Here is a 9,475-nt window from a genome sequence, read left to right as displayed (position 1 = left end):
ATCAACTAATAAATTTGTGTATGTTTATTCAAAACCTGTTGTCGTTTAGATAAGTTGTAAAAAGCTCCCATTCTTCCTTAAAGTCACAGTTGCCCTTATCCTGCAATTTGTATGTCAATTTAGCCAGCTCTGCGTAGCTCATCAATTTTTCTTGCCACTGTTCTTTCGTTGGGGTTTCTTTATTCTTCCATCCTTGTGCTATCAAGACTCTTGCCGCTGTTGTAGCATACATAAATAAGTTCTTTGTTTTTCTTGGCAGGTCTTGTCCTACAATCCCTAACTGAAATGCTTCTGGGGTTTTTTACAAATGTCATTTTAAACATTTTTTTTTTTCAATTCATTATATATCATTTCCCATTTTTTTAAAAACTTCTCTACATTCCCACCACATCTGATAAAAAGTCCCTTCTTTTTCTTTACATTTCCAACATGTGTTTGACCCAGTTTTGTACATTTTTGCTATCTGTACTGGTGTAATATACCATCTATACACCATTTTCATATAATTTTCTTTCAAAAGAGAACAACCTGTAAATTTCAAATTTACCCAGTCCTCAAATTGTATATTATGTCCTATATACTGTGCCCATTTGATTATGACTGATTTGACCTCCTCATCTTTTGTGTCCCATTCTAGCAGAATGGGCCTTACTGACAATGTCCCTGTGGTTGCTTGCACCCGTCTCCAGCAGTCCTTTCAATAGACAAACCCCCATTCTCCACACATACACCCTGTTCATCATTATGATAGGCATTTTGCTAGTATTGTAATGTACAACAATGGATTCTAACTAGCATTTATGATGTCATGTTAAGTGCAGGATTTGGAGACTGAACCGTCAATACATATCCTTCTTCGTCTGGCACAAAGTGATTGGCAGAAATCAAAATGAATAGAGGAGGGCTGTTGAATGAAAGACAACTCCTCTGCCAATGAAGGTTAAGTCTCCATAGTACTAATAGTCTTTTCGGCACTAAGACAGGCTGCTGTTTTGAAAACTAGGAAGCAGGATTTTCCCTCTTGCAGCTGTTGCAGCTAGCAACTATAAGGGAGCAAGAGGATTTAGTTCATGCCTGATGATGAAGGACCAAAATCCACCCTCCTTTGCTGACAATGGCTGGAAGATGGAGCTGAGGTGCCTTGCACAACTCTGTAATATCCAAAATGAAGCAGGAAATAAAACAGTTCTTTTTATCTTCAGTGGAATATTAGCTTAACACCCCCTACCCCAGGAGAGATGGCAGAACCTTGGGGGCAAGTGGAAAACAGGTGTCCTAGTTGAAGGCCTTTTGGGTTTGATGAGAGGGAGGAGAGACAGAATCCAAGACCCTGATCCAATCCACCCCTTAATTCTTCGCTTTGACTTGAGACCTCTTTAAGCAATGCCCCAGATACTTTCCTGAATCCCATAAAACTCATTGACAGTGGCTGTGATCAGAGTCAACTCCTCTCTACAGAACATCACTTCTTCAGCTGCAAAGCCCCATCTTGAGTCCTATCATACTTACAGGACCGCCTCTCCTGGTATGTCCCGCAGAGGACCCCAGGGTCCATGAATAATAATAGCTTAAAGGTCCCGGGCCCTAAAGAAGCCATACTTGATCTCCTTCCGCAGGGCCTGTAAGACAGAGCTATTCCGCCTGGCCTTCAATTTGAATTAGCCTGATCCTCTATTCCCTTTTCCCTTTCCTTTTCTATGAAGAAACCCTTCTGGGACCCCATATTTAAACTCTTCCCTGGTCTCCTTGCTGGCCCTAGTAGGACCAACTTGGCCAGTTAGCCTTGGTGATCATTTGATGTTTACTGTCTGGGATTTCCCCAAAATGATCCCTGAATTTTTGAATTTTATTGACATTGATGCTGCATTTATGTTGTATTTTATGCTGTTTTTATGCTGTTTTTAAGTCGCATTTTAATCAATGTTTTATATTTGCTGTTAGCAGTCCTGAGCCCAGTTTTTACACCAGGAAGGGCGGGGTATAAATAAAATAAAATAAAATGTATTATTATTATTATTATTATTATTATTATTATTTCTTTAGGGTTGGTTTGCTACAAAGAAAATGGTACACCTGTACCTTTTATACTTCAGGTGGGGGTTCACATGACTGAATGCTCCCCTGTGCCATAAACAAGCAAAAAAAAAAAAAAAAAAAAATCTCTACTGAGACTAAAGGGGGGGGGAATCACATTGTTAAGGAGGCTTCTAACCTTGCAATTTTCTATGCACAAGGATTAATAATGTTAACCATTGTTATTGCAATAATTTATTGCCTGCCCTTCACCCTAAAGTCCCAGGGAAGGTTTCAGCAATTAAAACACAACATTAATATTGCATCATATTTTGTTTTAATATCAAACAGTTTAATTTGGGTGGGTCCTAACAATATTCATCTTCAGTGTCAAAACCCAGAAGAAGGAGGAGGAGGAGGAGGAGTTTGGATTTGATATCCCACTTTATCACTACCCTAAAGAGTCTCAAAGCGGCTAACAATCTCCTTCCTTCCCCACAACAAACACTCTGTGAGATGACAGGTAGGTAGCTGTGTTGATCTGCCGTAGGCGAAACAAAATAAAAAATAAAAAAAATCCTACCAGTAGCACCTTAGAGATCAAGTTTGTTATTGGTATGGGCTTTCGTGGTATCTGAAGAAGTGTGCATGCACACGAAAGCTCATACCAATAACAAACTTAGTTGGTCTCTAAGGTGCTACTGGAAGGAATTTTTTTATTCTGCCAGGTGAGTGAGGCTGAGAGACTTCAAAGAAGTGTGACTATCCCAGCAGCTGCATGTAGAGGAGTGGGGGGAGGAGCCAGGTTAAAGAGATGCATCTTCAGCAATCGCCCAAAGCTGTATAAAGAAGCACACATCTCTGTGAGAAAATAGTTCCACAACCTAGGGGCTGCCTCAGAGAATGCCCTCTCCAGGGATCCTCAGCCATGTGAGCATCCACCTTTGCGGCATAAAGTGGTACAATCTAGAAACAAGTTTATCACTCCAGGTGCTGTCTGAGAGAATTGGACCAAACCCAACAGCATGCTGGGAAAGTGACAAGCCTCTGATAAGCTTCCTTTTTTTGAAAATAGTTTTTATTTGATTTTGCAAGCGTAAAGTTATAACAATGCATATCCACCTTTAGAGATTTCTCTGACTTCCCACAACCCTCTCCATGGGTCTTATTGTCAACATTTTTCAGTCGCATATTATTTCATGATTCATATTTTGTATCTCTCCATGTTGTCCATAGTAATTACCGTATTTTTTGCTCTATAAGACTCACTTTTTCCCTCCTAAAAAGTAAGGGGAAATGTGTGTGCGTCTTATGGAGCAAATCCAGGCTGCGCAGCTATCCCAGAAGCCAGAACAGCAAGAGGGATTGCTGCTTTCACTGCGCAGCGATCCCTCTTGCTGTTCTGGCTTCTGAGATTCAGAATAATTTTTTTCTTGTTTTCCGCCTCCAAAAACTAGGTGCGTCTTGTGGTCTGGTGCGTCTTATAGAGCGAAAAATACGGTACATTACAATCCTGCCAATGTTAAAATCCTGCCAATGTTTTCATCTGCTTGCAGTGGTCTCCTAAATATATTATAATCCCCCCCCCATTTTTTCTTGAAGTTTTTGTCTTCTTGGTTCCTGAGCTTTCCAGTTCCGCATAGTCCATCAGTTTGGTTTGCCATTCTTCTCTGGTAGGGTCTTTGTCTTCTTTCCATCTCCGGGCTAGTAGCATCCATGTGGCTGCTGTCGTATACATAAAAAGTCATCTCCTTTGGGATGGCAGTACCTACAATTCCTAATAAGAAAGCTTCTGGTTTGTTTGTTTTTAATAAAAGTTATTTTAAACATTTTTTTCAACTCATTATATATCATTTCCCAGAATACTTTTATTACCTTACACTACCACCACATATGATAAAAGGTACCTTCTTTTTCTTTACATTTCCAGCAGGTATCTGTACTTGTTTTATAATTTTTTTGCTAACTTACTTACCACCAGTGCATAATTTTCATATAGTTTTCTTTCAGCGTACAACATGCCAAGAATTTCAAATCTGTTTTCCATAACCTTTCCCAATCTAAAAGTTGAATGTTATGCCCTAAATCCCTCGCCCAGTGTATCATTAGCCTCTGATAAGCTTTCAAGGGACCCCAGATTTTCAAACCCCACTGATTGAACTCCATTTACAACATCACAATCCAGCTCCTTCCTAATTTTAGTACATCTTGTGTTTTACTTACTGTTGTGGGATGTCTTTTGAAAAGTATCTTGAAGGGGCTTATTATTTCCTTCCCTGTTGGAGTGGGGGATCAATGATGACCCAGCTTCATCCCACGAGAAGTGACCCTTCTGAGTGGTTAGCTTTTAACTTGTAGAGAATATAGCTTCTGCAACCTGGCTTCTGAGAGCCCTAGAAAGATATGCCAGTATCAGCGACGGTATTAACTTAGAACCTGGATTTGAATCTCTTGGGCAGTTAATAACAGTCAAATCCACTGAGACAGCATGGGCTCATTTGATTTCATAATCTCACATCTCTTTATACCCTGCAGAAACTTTACATTGTTTTGCTAAGAAATGAGGAAGCGTTTCAAAAGAGATCATCACAGGGGAAAATAAATCCACTGAGAGCAGAGCCATGTGGATCAAGGCGGTTTTACTTGGCTACTCACCTGATGTTTAGCTGATAAATTGATGGTTGTATTGAAAGGAATTTGCACAACAATAAAGTGTGCCCTTTCGTAATTTAACAGATGATAGCTACCACTTATTGCTGAAAGGAAAGGCCATCTTTAATATTATATATTTAATTCCCTGGTAGAGTAACACACTGGAACCAAAACAGTATACATCCTCCAACATTTCTCTGATGAAAATAGGGACATCCCATTATTATTATTACCGTAATTTTCACTCTATAACACACACCAGACCATAAGACACACCTAGTTTTTGGAGGAGGAAAACAAGAAAAAAAATATTCTGAATCTCAGAAGCCAGAACAACAAGAGGAATCGCTGCACAGCGAAAGCAGTGATCCCTCTTGCTGTTCTGGCTTCTGGGATAGCTGTGCAGCCTGCATTCGCTCCATAAGATGCACAGACATTTCCCCTTACTTTTTAGGAGGGGAAAAGTGAGTCTTATAGAGCAAAAAAATTGTATTATTATTATTATTTCAATATTTTAATATTTATACCCCATCCAACTGACTGGCAACTCAGGGCAGCTTCCAACATATATAAAACCATAAAAAAAATCTTCCCTATACAGGATTGCCTTCAGGCAGCCTGGGGGTCAGATAACTCCATACCCTCCAACATTTCTCCGATGAAAATAGTGGCATCCTAAGGGAAAGTGGGACATTCTGGGATCAAATCAGACAGCTTCTGTAAATCTGGGGCTGTCCCTGGGAAATGGAGACACTTGGAGGGTCTGAAACAGCTTCAGAAATGCAAGCGTATTTTTCAACTAACTGGTAAATTGAAAGTTGCTATCACTGATTAGTTTAATAAGTCAAGGTATGCATAGGCTTTGTGTGCTCGCATGCAACACATTTGCTCCCACTTCGCTTCATGTGAGCAAGGAAATAAACTAGGAAGCCGCAATTAGCCATAGCTTCCTGTTAGTTCCAAACAAGGGACTCTGGTCGATTGCCTTCCAAACAAGCCAGTCTGAGAAGTTCCCTTGGCAGCTGCTGGCTCGATTCCTCCCAGAGGACAGTCTGACAGGCTACTGTCAATCTGATGCAGCTGGCCCAGAAACTAGCAATACGCGTATATTAGCACATTCCTGTAAGAGCCCTGGGAAGGGAAAGCAAAGCTTAGATTTTGGGACTCAACGCAGAAAAGTTTATTTAAAGGCAACAACAGCTAAATCACCTTAGCTACTGAGTATGGAGTTGTGAAACCTATCCCCGAAGAGAAGCAGGGTGGCAGTGAGTCAAGGCAGGTGGCAGTGTGGCAATGCCTAGATCAATGATGGAGAGGGCAGGGTGGTGAGGAGAAAGAGATGGAGGTCTTTACCTATTCTTAAACTGCATAGAGAAGTGGGGATCTAGATCGTAAGAAGGAAATCTGGTGTTCCTAGGCTACTGTAGGCTACTGGGCAGGATCAAAAGGGCTCTGAGGAGATCTGGTGGCCCCTGGCCCCAGTAGGGCATCCACTGGGCAGATAAGCAGGCAGATGAGATGCAAAGATGGGCATGCAGCTGGAAATTCCAAGAGTCAAATCAGACAGTGTGTCTATGAGCAGGACTGCTCTCAAAGGCAGCCAAAAATCCAGAAAAAGTGGAGCAGGGCTGGTGAGGAGTGCGGCCTTGGGACAGGGCATGGGCAGAAAGAGTGCCAAAGGCTGATTAGAAAGGCTCCTGTGACATGCTAGGAATGTGGGCTTGGGAAAGCACATCTTTGTTTGAGGCTCTGTCCTGCCATTTGATGCCTCGGCTTCAGCCCAGTATACCTGAAGGAGCATCTCCACCCCCATTGTTCAGCCCGGACACTGAGGTCCAGCTCCGAGGGCCTTCTGGCGGTTCCCTCACTGTGAGAAGTGAGGTTACAGGGAACCAGGCAGAGGGTCTTCTCGGTGGTGGCGCCCACCCTGTGGAACGCCCTCCCATCAGATACCAAGGAAATGAACAACTATCTAACTTTTAGAAGACATCTGAAAGCCTCCCTGTTTAGGGAAGTTTTTAATGTTGATGTTTTGTTGTGTTTTTAATATTCTGTTGGGAGCCGCCCAAAGTGGCTGGGGAAACCCAGCCAGATGGGCGGAGTATAAATAATAAATTTCTATTTCTGTTGCTGTTGTTGTTATCATCATCATCATCATCATGCCCAGCAGTGTGAAACAGGGCTGTGTTCTCATCCCAGCTCTCTTTGGCATATTCTTCTCTCTGTTGTTTTCATATGCCTTCAGCTCAACTGAAGTACATCCATTCAAGGAGTCAGGGGGGTCTGTTCAACCTGTCTTGTCTCCACGTCAAGACAGAAGTGTGGCAGGTTCTTATCTGAGAGATGTTGCTTGCAAATGACGCAGCCTTGACAGCGCACTCTGAGGAAGCTCTGCAGAAACTCATCAGTTGTTTTGCCCACGCCTGCATGGGCTTCAACCTCACAATCAGCCTAACGAAGAGCAACATCCTGAGTCAAGATGTCGCCAGCACACTACACATTAACATTGGTGAGCACAAGCTTGAGGTAGTAGGCAGTTTTGTCTACCTGGGCTCCACCATAACCAGCAACCCTTCCATTGACAGGGCTAACTAAGGAAGCAATACATGGTTGGTTCATTTGCATGTGCTTAGACTTAGTTACAGGCTGATTGCCAGGCTTGGCTCCATTCCCAACATCAACGCTCTTGGATCTCCTTTCCTTGATTCTTGAGACTCGCTTTGATCCATAAGTAAGTGATCTCAATAAATCACTAGGTCAGAGCTGCATTTTTAATGTCTACAAACATTTTGCAGGGAGACAACACCTTAAGGGTTAAGGGGAAATGGAAGCTGCGGGAAGTCTCATCTCAGAGTTCCCAAATTGTTTTGTCAAATTAGCTTTCTATAGGTGAGGAACATTTACAAAGATTTAACCTTCTTTGCCCCATTCAAATTAAAGACACCTGCTTTGAAACTTGGAAAATGTAAGGATTAAGTCTTAACACTGACTGAGGACTTCTCTGCCCTATTACAAGTGGTTTGAAGATAAGTCTAAAACAACCATAAAACAGGGGAACATATGGCAAGGGAAAGCACTATATGATATATTGAAACTGCAGTAATGTTTTTCTATGGAGTGATGTTTCCTTTAATTTCCTAAAGTATGCTAGGATGCATATTAATGTAACCAGATAGTCACATTATGCCAGCTCCCCTTTTATTACCAATTTAATGATGTACCCTGCTAATTTGCTTCTCATATGTACCTTGTGCATAGAGGTCCAGTTGGCTTATAAGAGAATAGCAATGCTGTTGTTTTTATTGGGCCTGGATGGGGGAGTTGGAAACAGGTATTAAATCAAAGGATGCACATTTATAACCATGTGGATCTAATTAAGTCTATGAGTAAACTTTTGAAAAAATAAAAGTCCCTTTGTTGATGGCATAAGGTGCATTACAGAAGGTCTTCCTTTGCTTTGTTTTTCTTTTGAAAGAGGGCAGATTCTTTTTTCTGTTTGGCAATATTGCACAGTCTGAAGAGCAGTATTTTAACTTTATTGATATACCATTCATCCCAGGCTTGGTTCCAAAGACATTCGCACCACCCCAGTGTGAAGGTTTCGTAGTGATGATGCAATCCCCACATCTTCCTCATCATACTTTGCTGTTTCTAGAGTCCTGAAAGTAACTAGGTGCAATACCTGCTAACCTGTGGTCCTCCAGATATTTTTGGACTCCCATCAGCTCCAGCCAATGTGGCCAATGGTCTGGAGAACCAATGAGAGTTGTAGTGCAATAGCACCTGAATCTGTGCATAAACAAAAATTAAGAGCATAAGAGCATAAGAATATAAGACTAGCTTGTGGGGTCAGGCCAGTGGCTCACCTAGTCTAGCATCCAGGTGCCTGTGAGAAACCAGCAAGCAAGACCCAGACCTCCTGTAGTTTTCAGAAGCACCATTGGCCTCCAGTTTGTTGACATGGCAAAGCCAGGCAATCATGGCTAGGAGCCATCGATAGCCCTCTCCTCCAGGAATTTGTCTAATCGTCTTTCAAAGCCACCTAGGTTGGCAGCCATCACTGCCTCCCAACTAAACAAAGCAGATGCATAGGGGAATGGAGGACAAAGGTAGAGGCATGATGGGCATCTTGAGAATGTGAGTTCTTACCAGGCATTTCAATCCACTTAAGGAACCCCTTGCTGGTGTTCTTGCTGGGAGGAAGCTGTCTGTGACCTCTGATTGATTTTCTTGATTTTCTAACCAAAGTGTTCTTCCTCTCACTTCTAGCTTTGCTGCAGTGGAAGGGGAAGGAAACTCCATGAAGCTGATGGTCCTTTAGCTGACAGCTGTGGTACCAGGCCCCTTGCTAATGCTCTTGCTGGCCCATTGCAGCAGCCCCTGACTTCCTCGCTGGTGGCTGGGACCAGATTTCCTCTTGCCTGCACTGCAACCACAAGGCAACAGTGATATTGACAATTCTAACCAGTGCTGTTCCAAAAATTCCTCCCCTACACACACACAAACAAACTGATTTTTATTTTTATACCATGCACTCACAGTTAATGAGAAAATAAATTATGTTTGGGAAGAAAGGAAGTGAAATTCTTATTGTTAAAGTGCATATTTTTGTAGCTTTCAGGTTGCCAGAGCATGTTGGCGAGTCTTCGGCAAGTAATCTCACCAGCAGTCTGTATCCTACACCTGCCGTCAGTGTTCACATTTTCCCCAAATCCCATGCCATCCTCCACTGGACTTCCTTGGAAGCAGGGGAAAATGGAGAGGCTACTTTCCGTGTTCCCAGCCACTGGTAGTCCTTCTTTTGAAAAAC

At 42.2% G+C, this 9,475-nt stretch overlaps 2 long non-coding RNA genes across 3 annotated transcripts; one reads left to right on the top strand and one right to left on the bottom strand.

Annotated features, from left to right (window-relative positions):
* Positions 1–579: 579 nt before the first annotated feature.
* On the top strand, positions 580–9,249 carry LOC310677518. 2 transcript variants are annotated; one of them, XR_014511213.1, is made up of 2 exons: positions 580–939; positions 8,935–9,249. It is a non-coding gene; the product is annotated as an uncharacterized lncRNA (long non-coding RNA). The 2 variants fall into 2 exon arrangements; XR_014511214.1 differs by lacking the exon at positions 580–939 and adding an exon at positions 7,041–7,174.
* LOC310677522 lies at positions 3,540–7,039 on the bottom strand. The gene is made up of 3 exons (XR_014511219.1): positions 6,917–7,039; positions 4,237–4,660; positions 3,540–3,790 (listed from the first exon to the last, which is right to left on the bottom strand). It is a non-coding gene; the product is annotated as an uncharacterized lncRNA (long non-coding RNA).
* Positions 9,250–9,475: the final 226 nt, after the last annotated feature.

This window comes from Podarcis tiliguerta, assembly GCF_965153285.1.
Source record: "Podarcis tiliguerta genome assembly, chromosome: 5".
Taxonomy (NCBI): Eukaryota; Metazoa; Chordata; class Lepidosauria; order Squamata; family Lacertidae; genus Podarcis; species Podarcis tiliguerta.
The sequence above is the reverse complement of the archived record's forward strand: the minus strand, read 5'-3'. Positions and strand labels throughout refer to the sequence as shown.